The sequence below is a fragment of the Prionailurus viverrinus genome, unplaced genomic scaffold, assembly GCF_022837055.1.
Source record: "Prionailurus viverrinus isolate Anna unplaced genomic scaffold, UM_Priviv_1.0 scaffold_50, whole genome shotgun sequence".
In the NCBI taxonomy this organism is placed as follows: domain Eukaryota; kingdom Metazoa; phylum Chordata; class Mammalia; order Carnivora; family Felidae; genus Prionailurus; species Prionailurus viverrinus.
Window position 1 is genome coordinate 3,029,036 of NW_025927613.1, and position 12,986 is coordinate 3,042,021.

General features: G+C 46.5%; 1 non-coding gene across 1 annotated transcript; it reads right to left on the bottom strand.

Annotated features, from left to right (window-relative positions):
* Window positions 1-8,221: 8,221 nt before the first annotated feature.
* TRNAE-UUC (transfer RNA glutamic acid (anticodon UUC)) lies at window positions 8,222-8,293 on the bottom strand. Its single transcript has one exon. It is a non-coding gene; the product is annotated as a tRNA-Glu (tRNA).
* Window positions 8,294-12,986: the final 4,693 nt, after the last annotated feature.

Sequence of the window (12,986 nt, forward strand, 5' to 3'; positions counted from 1 at the left end):
GATCTTTATTATTTCTCTTCTTCTGCTGGGTTTAGGCTGTCTTTGCTGTTCTGCTTCTATTTCCTTTAGGTGTGCTATTAGATTTTGTATTTGGGATTTTTCTTGTTTCTTGAGATTGCAATGTATTTTCCTCTCAGGACTGCCTTCGCTGCATCCCAAAGTGTTTGGATTGTTGTATTTTCATTTTCGTTTGTTTCCATGTATTTTTTAATTTCTTCTCTACTTGCCTGGTTGACCCATTCATTCTTTAGTACGGTGTTCTTTAACCTCCATGCTTTTGGAGGTTTTCCAGACTTTTTCCTGTGGTTGATTTCAAGCTTCATAGCATTGTGGTCTGAAAGTATGCATGGTATGATCTCAATTCTTGTATACTTATGAAGGGCTGTTTTGTGACCCAGTATGTGATCTATCTTGGAGAATGTTCCATGTGTACTCGAGAAGAAAGTATATTCTGTTTCTTTGGGATGCAGAGTTCTAAATGTATCTGTCAAGTCCATCTGATCCAATGTATCATTCAGGGCCCTTGTTTCTTTATTGACCGTGGTCTAGATGATCTATCCATTGTTGTAAGTGGGGTATTAAAGTCCCCTGCAACTACTACATTCTTATCAATAAGGCTGCTTATGTTTGTGAGTAATTGTTTTATATATTTGGGGGCTCCTGTATTCGGCGCATAGACATTTATAATTATTAGCTCTTCCTGATGGATAGACCCTGTGATTATTATATAATGCCCTTCTTCATCTCTTGTTACAGCCTTTAATTTAAAGTCTAGTTTGTCGGATATAAGTATGGCTACTCCAGCTTTCTTTTGACTTCCAGTGGCATGATAAATAGTTCTCCATCCCCTCACTCTCAATCTGAAGGTGTCCTCAGGTCTAAAATGAGTCTCTTGTAGACAGCAAATAGATGGGTCTTGTTTTTTTTTATCCATTCTGATACCCTATGTCTTTTGGTTGGCGCATTTAGTCCATTTACATTCAGTGTTATTATAGAAAGATACGGGTTTAGAGTCATTGTGATGTCCATAGGTTTCATGCTTGTAGCGATGTCTCTGGTACTTTGTCTCACAGGATCTCCGTTAGGATCTCTTGTAGGGCTGGTTTAGTGGTGACGAATTCCAGTTTTTGTTTGTTTGGGAAGACCTTTTTCTCTCCTTCTATTCTAAATGACAGATTTGCTGGATAAAGGATTCTCGGCTGCATATTTTTTCTCTTCATCACATTGAAGATTTCCTGCCATTCCTTTCTGGCCTGCCAAGTTTCAGTACAGAGATCCGTCACGAGTCTTATCAGTCTCCCTTTATATGTTAGAGCACATTTAATCCCTAGCTGCTTTCAGAATTTTCTCTTTATCCTGTATTTTACCAGTTTCACTATGATATGTTGTGCAGACGATTGATTCAAGTTACCTCTGAAGGGAGTTCTCTGTGCCTCTTGGATTTCAATGCCTTTTTCCTTCCCCAGATCCGGGAAGTTCTCAGCTATTATTTCTTCAAGTACACCTTCAGCACCTTTCCCTCTCTCTTCCTCCTCTGGAATACCAACTATACGTAGATTATTTCTCTTTAGTGCATCACTTAGTTCTCTAATTTTCCCCTCATACTCCTGGATTTTTTTATCTCTCTTTTTCTCAGTTTCTTCTTTTTCCATAATTTTATCTTCTAGTTCACCTATTCTCTCCTCTGCCTCTTCAATGCGAGACGTAGTTGTCTCCATTTTATTTTGCAGCTCATTGATAGCATTTTTTTAGCTCCTCCTGGCTGTTCCTTAGTCCCTTGATCTCTGTAGCAATAGATTCTCTGCTGTCCTTTATACTGTTTTCAAGCCCAGCGACTAATTTTATGACTATTATCCTAAATTCACTTTCTGTTATATTGTTTAAATCGTTTTTGATCAGTTCGTTAGCTGTCGCTATTTCCTGGAGATTCTTTTGAGGGGAATTCTTCTGTTTCGTCATTTTGGATAGTCCCTGGAGTGGTGTGGGACTTCGGGGCACTTCCCCTGTGCTGTCTTGAATAACTTACGTTGGTGGGCGGGGCGGCAGTCAGACCTGATGTCTGCCCCCACCCCACCGCTGGGGCCACAGTCAGACTGGTGTATGCCTTTTCTTCCCCTCTCCTAGGGGCGGGATTCACTGTGGGGTGGCATGGCCCGTCTGGGCTACTTGCACACTGCCAGGCTTGTGGTGCTGGGGATCTGGCGTATTAGCTGGGGTGGATCGGCAAGGTGCACAGGCGTAGGAGGGGCAGGCTCAGCTCGCTTTTCCTTCGGAGATCCGCTTTGGGAGGGGCCCTGCAGCACTGGGAGGGAGTCAGACCCACTTCTGGAGGGATGGATCCGCAGAAGCACAGCATTGGGTGTTTGTGTGGTGCAAGGAAGTTTCCTGACAGGAACTGGTTCCCTTTGGGATTTGGGCTGGGGGATGGGCGAGGGAGATGGCGCTGGCGAGTGCCTTTGTTCCCCGACAAGCTGAGCTCTGTCATCAGGGGCTCAACAACTCTCCCTCCCACTGTCGTTGTCCTCCAGCCCTCCCACTCTCTGAGCAGAGCTGTTAACTTATAACCTTCCAGATGTTAAGTCCCGCTTGCTGTCAGAACACACTCCATCCAGCCCCTCTGCTTTTGCAGGCTGCCCCTCCGCCCCGGCTCCCTCCCACCAGTCCGTGTAGTGTGCACCGCCTCTCCGCCCCTCCTACCCTCTTCCGTGGGCCTCTCGTCCTCGCTTGGCTCCAGAGAATCCGTTCTGCTAGTCTTCTGGTGGTTTTCTGGGTTATTTAGGCAGGTGTTGGTGGAATCTAAGTGATCAGCAGGACGCAGTGAGCCCAGCGTCCTCCTATGCTGCCATCTTCCTCTCTCAAGATTTGTGCTTTTTTGGCTGACACTCGGTACCCCAGTTTTTGTAGAAGATTTAAGAGTCCCTTGGTGGTGCTCAGGCATTCTGAATGAGAGGGGGGGCCGCCAGCAAGATATCATCAACATACTGCAACAGAGTTACCTGCGGTTTGGAGATTCGAAATGGTTCTAAATTCTGGTGCAAGGCTTCATTAAAAAGAGTAGGAGAGGGGCGCCTGGGTGGCGCAGTCGGTTAAGCGTCCGACTTCAGCCAGGTCACGATCTCGCGGTCCGTGAGTTCGAGCCCCGCGTCGGGCTCTGGGCTGATGGCTCAGAGCCTGGAGCCTGTTTCCAATTCTGTGTCTCCCTCTCTCTCTGCCCCTCCCCCGTTCATGCTCTGTCTCTCTCTGTCCCAAAAATAAATAAACGTTGAAAAAAAAAAATTAAAAAAAAAAAAAAAAAAAGAGTAGGAGAATTTTTGAATCCCTAGGGGAGTCGCGTCCAGGTGAGCTATCTGGCTTTTCCCTCTTCAGGATCGGTCCATTCAAATGCAAACAGTGGCTGGCTTTGTGGGGTCAGTGGGATGGCAAAGAAGGCATCTTTTAAGTCCAGAACTGTATAATACACCTGAGAAGGGGGAAGCAAACTAAGGAGAATATAAGGGTTGGGTACAGTGGGATGAATGTCCATTACCCTGGCGTTTACTGCTCTCAGGTCCTGAACTGGCCGGAAATTGGATGAGTTAGGCTTCCGGACAGGAAGAATCGGAGTGTTCCACGGCGACTTGCATGGGATCAAAATGCCCGAGTCGCACAAACTCTTGATGTGAACGGCGATTCCCCGCCTAGCCTCCCGGGACATAGGATATTGTTTCAGTCTTACTGGAAGTACGGACGCCTTAATTTCCACTATTATCGGAGCTTGATGAATCACCAGCCCAGGTGGATTGGTCTCAGCCCATACCTGGGGGAAGTCTGCCTGGAGGCTTTTAAGGAGGGGATCGACTGTATGGACACTTTCATTGGGCTCTGGAGTGAGCAGGCCCTCTTCCCCAAGTGGCACAGTCACCATGACTGTTGTTGGGCCATCCTGGCCGACTTTAACATGTATACCCCCTTTAGTGAATCTCAAAGAAGCCGTTAGTTTATGCAGTAGGTCCCTACCTAGTAATCCAGGGTAGGGGCATTCAGGCATGATTAAGAAAGAATGCGTAACAGTCTTACAGCCCATAATGGACCACTTTTTGTTCAGTGGTCCATTTACAAGTTGGAGACCCAGTCGCTCCCTGTACCAAGGTTGCTCCTCACCCGGTGGGGCCAGGATCTTGTTTTAGAACGGAAAAGGTTGCTCCAGTATCCGCCAAGAAAGTCTTAGGCTGGCCCCCTATATTAACAGTAACCAACGGCTCAGAAGGGACCACCGAGCTGCGGCCCTGTCAGTGGGAATCAACTTCCATGATAGATGCCTGGGGTGACCGAGTTTTGCACTGGGCTAAGTTGGGCAATCTTTTTTCCAATGTCCCTCTTGCTTGCAATACACACATTGGTTTTTCCCTCGTGGTGCTCTAACCTTTTGTCTTTTTTTTCTTGTCCAGACCGAAATTCTCCAGTCGCTTTGGGTCCCCTTCCCTTGCAGGCATCCAGGACAGCTGCTACCACCCTCGTCATCTTTTTTGTTTGTCTTTCTTTCTGAGAGTCCCTGTTGATAAAGACTTTTGGGGCAATTTCAACTAGTTTAGATAAATTTTTTCCTTCAACCCCATCTAATCTTTTGTAATTTCTTTCGAATGTCTGAGGCTGCCTATGAGACAAAGGCCAGGTTTAATGCCCGTCTAGTTTTAGGTGCCTCAGGGTCTACAGGGGTAAAGGTACGGTACGCCTCCATGAGCCTCTCTAAGAAGGCTGAGGGGCTCTCCTCAATTCCTTGAACTACTTTAGTTACCTTAGACATGTTTGTGGCCTGGTGGGAGGCCGCTTGGAGACCTCCCGGTAGAGTCTGGCGAAATAGGGTCAATGATCGCCTACCGTGAGGAGTGTTTGGGTCCCAATCTTCAGGGCGTGAGGAAGGAAAGACTTCCTTGAGTAAGGCGGGATCCTCAGTGGTTGCCTGTTTGGCCCCATCACCAGTTTCCGGGCCTCGTGACGGATCTTATCCCATTCCTCAGTAGTGAAGAGAACCTGCAAGAGCTGCTGGCAGTCATCCCAAGTTGGCTGATGGGTCACAAATATAGTTTCAAGGAGAGAAGTTAATGCTTGGGGTTCTTCTGAGAACGGGGGCTTTTGAAGCTTCCAATTATAAAGGTCACTAGTGGAAAAGGGTACATAAGTCATAAAGGGTCGGACATCACCCTGCAGGGGTGGCCCTGGGCCGAAGGGGTAGGGCAGCGGGAGGGGGATGGAAGGAGGTTCCTGACCCGGTGTGAGACGGGCTCAGGGGAGTATCTCAACTTAGGCTTGCCTCCTGGTCTGAAGCATCCTGACCCGTATTCTCCGGGCGAGAACTATAGGGCAGCAGGGGGTAAGTTTCTTCTTCTTCCTCCAGTGCAGACTGTAGAGGGGACGGCCGCTTAGTCCCATCAAGACTCGGACTTTGAGCTTCAAGTGGATGGCCAGTGAGCGGCAAAGCCTGTACCTTAGGGAGGCGAGAGGGAAGGAATGGTTTTAGCCAATCTGGAGGGTTTTCGATGAGGGTTCTCCATGCCTCAATATATGGGACTTGGTCTTCGTGCCTGGAATAGACAATAGCATGAACCTTATATATCAAAGTCAGGTCAAAGGACCTCTGCGGAGGCCATTCGACCTGAAAGCTGGTCCATTCTACCTCACAGAGAATTCAAAGGACCAGCTTCTTGGCGTGGAAGCTGAAAACGGAGGCAGCTCTCCTATAGTCCTGGAAATGGGTTAGTATGAGACTCAGAGGGGTGGGGGTACTCTGATTTTGACCCATGACAAAGATAGGCAAAACTGACAAGGACGCACAGTCAACAGGAAGAAAACAAGACACAAAGAGAACACAAGTTCGAGATCTCTAGGCCAGTAGGCCATGGCAGCCACCTGAAAATATGATCGTTTTTGACAAAAAAAAAATCAACCCAAATGGGGTCCACCGGCGTCCTGGTAGGAGCCCTGACTCTGCGTCTATAGCTGGTCCGGCAGACCCTCTTGAGTCATTCAAATGGCACACCCCAAGAATTCCTTACCTCTCCCAATCCCAAGCCTCCTCCCAGGGGTCAGCAGAGCAATCCGAGGAAAGGGCCCTGTTTCAGACCTTTAACTTTCCTGGCCAATGCACCAAATGTTGCATCCACACGACTCTTGAAACAGAATGCTATGGGCACCAGGGACAGTCACAGCAAAGTTTATTGCAACGAGAGGCAAGGCCAACCGATCGGGACCAACACTCTTGATCAGAGTGCGGTCCCGAACAGCCAGCGTATAGTTTTTATAGCCCCAACCACATTGTCTTAGCATATGGGAACAACATAAAGGAACAAGTTCTAGGATGTGGGTGTTTATTGTAGACATTCTGTCATTAAGGCGTAACCGGTTGACCTTCTCGACCCTGCATCTGGCGCCACTTCTTCCCGTATCTCTTAATCCCTGGAGCAATCAAGTGTTACAGAAGCAGAAAAAAGTGGTTAAGCTACAGTTGAACCCTAAGCTACAATTTAACCCTTACAACATGGGGCTTGAACTCACACACCACAGACCACGAGATCATGCCCTGAGCCAAAGTCTGACCCTTAACTGACTAAGCCACCCCGGTGCCTCCTAAAATCACCTCTTTGTTGGGGCACCTGGGTGGTGCAGTTGGTTAAGCGTCCGACTTCAGCCAGGTCACGATCTTGCGGTCCGTTGAGTTCGAGCCCCGCGTCAGGCTCTGGGCTGATGGCTCGGAGCCTGGAGCCTGTTTCCGATTCTGTGTCTCCCTCTCTCTCTGCCCCTCCCCCGTTCATGCTCTGTCTCTCTCTGTCCCAAAAAAAAAAAAAAAAAAAAAGTTGAAAAAGGAAAAAAAAAATCACCTCTTTGCACCAAAGAGGTTCTCAAGAATCCGACCACCATTCCAAAACCTCACCAGGATGATTTCTGTTTCTCTCTCTTGAGATTCATTAAATTTTTGTCATTCCATTATGCAGTTAAATCCATCCAGTGATTGTTTTTTGAGAACTTTTTCCAATTTCAGAGTTTACATTTGGTCCTTCATTTACTATTTCTATTTCCTGGTAATATTTTCTAACTATTTATTAAGATTATATTTTCCTTTACAATCTTGAGATAGTTATTTATAATTGTGACTTACTATTTCTTGCCTCCTGTTTTCAACATTTGGGTGATCTCTAGGTCAGTCTCCTATGATTGTCTTTTCTTGAGTATGGGTAGAGTAGTAACAGTGTCATTCATTAGAGTATTTGGGGTTGTATTGTGGATATCATGAATGGTACACTAGAGATTCTAGATTGTTACATATTAGAAAAGCACTGGATTTATATAAAAGCAGGCCTGGTTCATATCAAACTGTAGATTCTCTCCCTTGCAATGGATGACAGATGAAATTTCAGTCGTCACTTTAGCTTTAGTTGAACTACTTGGAGTCTGCCTGACACACATTATGCAGGAGTCAGCCAGAAACGTGGGCAGAATTTTTTACACACAACTTAGAACTTCTCTTCAGTGGCTTCCCCCCTCCCCCCGCCCCCCCCCCCCCACCCTGGGATTCCACCCCACCTCTTGATTTTTCAAGTGCTATGCTTACCCAAACATTGTCCTCTGCTCCTTTAATCCAGTAAGACAGTTTGGTTTTGTGCTGGAATTTAGATGATCCAAGTAGGGCAGACCAAGGTGTCCTCTTGGCCAAAACTTTGCAAAATGGAAAAGTCACCATGTACAGTTCTTTGTGTCTACCCGCTTTTGTTCAGTCTCCCCAGCACCTTCAGATAATCTTTTAGAAACATACTTTGTCCCCAGTTTACAGATACTATCTGCAAGAGTTACTCTGAAAAAAGTAAGCAGCCATTACCAGAAGCTTAACTCATTCTGTCAGAAATGGCAGCTTAGCATATTGGGTTTGAATCTCTGCATGGCTGTCTAAGCTTGGGCAAGCTGCTTAAATGACCTCTAAAGTCACTCCTGCCCCAAGTGTGCAAAGGAGATATGACAAAAACCAGGGTGTATAGAGGAAGATAAATTAGGGGGCACATGTAAGAGGAGCTGAGTGGGTACAGTCACACCTTTGGGAAGGGACCAGAGTAGACCACCACGATTTTTCTTCCTTCATCATTCAATTTCAGAGACACCAGATCCTTCTGGCATTTCAGCTTTGTGGTAAGCCACCACACACCTTTGCACCCAAAGAATGGTCTTGTGTGCGGAGGCTTTTGATGAAAACACATTCCTTGACCGGGAATCGAACCCGGGCCGTGGCGGTGAAAGCGCCAAATCCTAACCACTAGACCACCAGGGAATTGGTTGCTGACCTCTTTTTCCTGCCCTCTGATGATAGCTCTATTGGAATGCTACTCTACTTGTTTTCAGTCTCCCTATCCTTCCTTCCTTCCAGGGATGGACCTTTTAGGTCCTACCCTCCAAATTTTCCTAAAAGGCAAGCCCACAGGCTACGCATGGGGTGCCCTGTCCCCCAAGTAATGGCCGCCTAGGCAGCCAGGTGACCAAGTCACAGGGAATTTGTGCCTCTAAGACTACAAGTTCAGAACTGACCTGGAGATGCGCCTTTTCCTAGAGACATTCGTGAGAGATCAGATTGCTGTGAGGGGGCTGCATGGGAGGCTCCCAAGGTGAGGAGGGGCTAAGCACTGAGACCTGGGGTCAATGACAACAGGATGGTGAGGTTTTAGGGTGTTGGGGGGGTCCAGAGCTGAAGACCAAAAAAGAATTCTTGAAGACGTCTTTGGTGCAAAAAGTGATTTTATTAAAGCATGGGACAACCCGTGGGCAGAAAGAGCTGTGCTGCGTTGTGAAGAATGATTGGTTTTATACTATGGAGTTAGGGAAGGTAGAGTCAAAAGGGAGGCCTCCAGAGGGATTTTGCTGTGTGATAAAGAGGACTCCGGAGATACCTGATACCCGAGGCCTTGCTATTGTCCAGCTAAGGTGGTTTTTTCCTCTAGCAAAGCATTAGCATTAAGACAGTGGGGAGTTCCTGGGAAACATTTTACTCTGCTGGCCTCAAGTATCAGTCAATGGGCTGTCGGTTATAAGGAGACTTAGTTTCCTGCCATTTCCTTCTGCCTTTGTTCCCCATATCACTGTGGAGAGGCGATGTTGGGGCTCCAGGAAACCGAGTCTCTAGGTTTCTAGACATTAGGCTATTGATAAGACCGCCTTTTTCTTGTAATTTACTGAGATATTTGTAAATGGATGGAGACCCAAGTCCTGTATGACTGTGATCTCTATCAGCTGGCCATTTGTTTTCTTTCCTTTCCTTTGTCCTGGGGCAGCCAGGAGTGCCTGAGGAATGTCACACACATCCCATGGGATGTGCTAGCGTGCTAGCTTATATTTTGCCCTCAGACTGCCTGAGGCTTCCTTGTCAGAGATCTCTTTTAAGCAAGGCCCTGATCAGAACTCGGATTGTCGCCCCCCTCCCCCCAAAACATTTTGAGACTTACATTGTTTCCATCTCAGTTGGAATCCTTTGTTTCCAGGCTTCCAATGCTCAGAACAAAAAACCTTAAGAGAGTTATTTTTGACTCCAACGTAGTGCTCAACCCCCACATCTAGTTAGTCAGGAATTTGTGTTTTCCACATCTAATTAATTAGTCAGGAATTAATTCATCAAGTATGGATGTTGATCTACACGTTCCTCCTCTTTCTTGATTTCTGAATAGGTCAAACAATGCTCTTGATAAAAGTGGGGAGATCGATTTAAACAAGCGATCCTTGGCTCACTCAAGGTCTTAGGTTCCAGACAGTCTCAGGATGGTTGGGTGATGTGATCTGATGCTTGGGTCAAGAGCGAACAGTCAAGAAAGAATTCTTCAGACATTGTCAGTGCAAAAAGGTGGTTTTATTAAAACATGGGGACAGGACCTATGGGCAGAAAGAGCTGCATTGAGATTGTGAGGAGTGACTGATTATATAGAGTTTTCTATCCTATGGAGATGAAGGTGACATTAGAGCTCCAGGAAATTGAGTGTATAAGGTTCCTGGAGGTCTGGCGATTATTAACGTTGTGCTTTTCTTGTAAACCATTAAGATGATGGGGGAAAAAAAAACCCTGACCTTGACAGGGAAAAATTATGTTATAAGACGGCCAACTGTAAAGGGCAAACATAGCTAGCCTCCTGTAGCCCAAGAGTAAACTCTGACCTATGTAAGCTTAGAAGGACCCCAGCGTATGAGATGCTGAACCAGTGTTTGTTTTGGGCTTTCATAGAAGTGCTGCTCCTGTTCCCTAAATATTAGTTCTGCTTAAAACCACATTTGCTAAGTTACTGGGAGATAAAACTCCCTCTTAACTGCTTGTTTGAGCTTCTGTAAACCTGCTTGGCGTAACCACCCTTCCCCATTCTCGGGCACCGCATTCTGTTCGAACTAGATAGAAAACTAATATTATAAACAATATGATTCAGCATTCAACTAGCTAGAGTCAACAAGTTATATTGTAAGGGTTAAATTGTAGTGTAGGGCTAATGCTTAGCTTGAAAAATAACAGCTTTGTGTTGACACTGAAGGTTAAGAGATAACAGCCTTGCTTTGCTCTGGTAAACTACGCCTCATACCCTTGTAAATTAGGCTTCACCAGTTAAGGAAACAAAAGTTCAAAGAAAAGAGCATCAGAGGCAGGGTCAAGGAGATCCACTGGTTGCAACTTAGAGGCAGAAAGTCTAAAGTAAACACCTCATTAGGCAACTGTTTCTAACTCATCTGGAACCTGTTTCTTTGTTCTGTTCCCAGGTGATGATAAAACGATGTGATCGGTTATAAAAACTCTGTACCCCGGCTGTTCGGGGCAGCACTCTTATCAAGAGTGTTGGTCCTGATCGGTCGGCCTTGCCTCTCATTGTAATAAACTTTGTTGTGACTGTCACTGGTGCCCGTAGCATTCTGTTTCAGGAGTCGTGTGGATGCAATATTTTAAAATTCTTCACGACTGTGTGATTGGTGCCCGCCTTATATTTTAAAGACCTACAACATTGTGTGATTGGTGCCCGCCCTTTCAAACTGCCACCCTTTGCAACCCGACTGGTCAATACAGCCTTTATAAGACATTCCCAAAGCTTGTTTGGGGCCAGACTTTTGGGACCTGTTGTATTTCCCTGTCTGGCCCGGCCGCAATAAACTTGTTTTGATCCTGTTTTCGCTGTCCAGAGTTCATAAGCGATCGCGACCTACAACACTGACAGGACTGATAGGGAATTCCAGTCCCTGCCCCGAAGACTCTCCTTCCGGGATCTTCTTCCTGCCCCACTTGCCGCATGCCAAATTGCCACCAACGTGGAAGTAGCAGGCTATAGATTGCCCCCATGCTTATGCTCGGGGCTCAGATCTTTGGAGAGACCGTCTCCCCTGAGCCCACTGATGTAAATAAATCTCCAATCCTCCAAGATCTCCTGGCTCTGTAACAAAGACAGTGACACACTGATGGAGTTTCATATCCTGCATGACTGCGATCTTTTGATCTTTAGGGGTTGACCATTGTCTTTTCTTTGTTCCTGGGCAGATATTAGTGCTTGAGGAATGGGGGTGGGGTATGTAGGGTGTCACTTTGCCTTTCCCCTCAGCTTGCCTTTTGTTATCTCATCGGTGGAGGTGATGAGATTTTGGGTGATAGTGGGATTCGTGGGGTCCGGAGCCGATGGCCAAGAAAGAATTCTTGAAGCTGTCTTTGATGCAACAAGGTGAATTTATTGAAGCACGGGGACAACAGCCATGGGCAGAAAGAGCTGCCCAGGGACCATGAGGCCAAGAGGAGAGACTGGTTATATACTATGGGGTTGGAGGAGGTAAAGTCCAGGGGAAGTTTCCAGTGAGATTTTCATAAGCTAAAGACTCACAGGATAGTGGAGGCCTGGCTATTGTCAAGCTAGGGTTGTTTTCCCTCTAGCAAAGTATTAGCATTAAGACAGCAGGGGGTTCCTAGAGAAACTTACTCTGTTGGCCTCAAGTATTTGTCAATGGGCTGCAGGGTTTAAGGAAACAGTTCTATCTGCCATTTCCTTCTGCCTTTGTTTCCCCCCATCTCTATGCAGCGGTGATGGAGACCTAGGTCCTGCCGGACTATGATCTCTATCAGTTAACCATTGGATTTCCCCCTTTCCTTTGTTCTTGGGCAGCCAGGAGTGCCCAAGAGTATCACACATGTCCTACATGGGGGGAAGGAGGAAGAGATGTTTTCAGGCTGTCAGTTTGCCTTTTGCTCCCTCATCAGGGGTGGCTTGTCTTTGGCTCTGCCCCCAACTTCACCCTCTTACTGGCCTGTGTCCTGTGTGCACCTCCTCTCCTGTAGCAGAGTCAGGAGCCCCACACGTTCCTGTTCAACCTGCAGGGAAGCGAGAGGTTCCTTGGCGGAGTTTGGAAGGACCCGGAGAGGTGCGAGTGTGCATGGAGTGGGCTTGTGGTTTCCTCACTGACTGCAGCCATTCACACTCCTGTAGAGGAAATGGCACCCGCTCCCTCTCTTCTGTCTTGATGGGGCCCCCCAATCCCACAAAACAGAAAAATGATGAATCTTCTCTAACTGGGCGGAGAAAGAGGAAGATAGATCAAGGAGGGAAAGAAAGGGAATAATGGCATTAAATTTCCTGATCTAAAGCTACCATAAATTCTGCCTCCTCTAGGAGCTGGCCATCCAGTCACTGATGAGAATGATATGGTCCATTCCTGTTCTGGTCTCCAGTTTGGGCCAAAGTTGAAAAAGGCCAACCACCTCGGTGGGGTGTCTAATAAAGCCATTAGATCAAATTACTCAGTAGAATTTTTGTTCTTTAACAGAAGCAAACCTGAAAACGTTTCAGACATTACTTTTCTCCGAAAACTATCCCTGCCTCTGCTGAAATTCACACTGTAAGACCTGGTCAGTAGGAAACTAAAGACGCAAAAAAAAAAAAAAAAGGTTGGGGTGTTGCAAAAGTTGAAATAAAACTGCCCCTAAAAAAGAATCTAAGACCTATGAGGAGAAATCCTGTGATCACAAA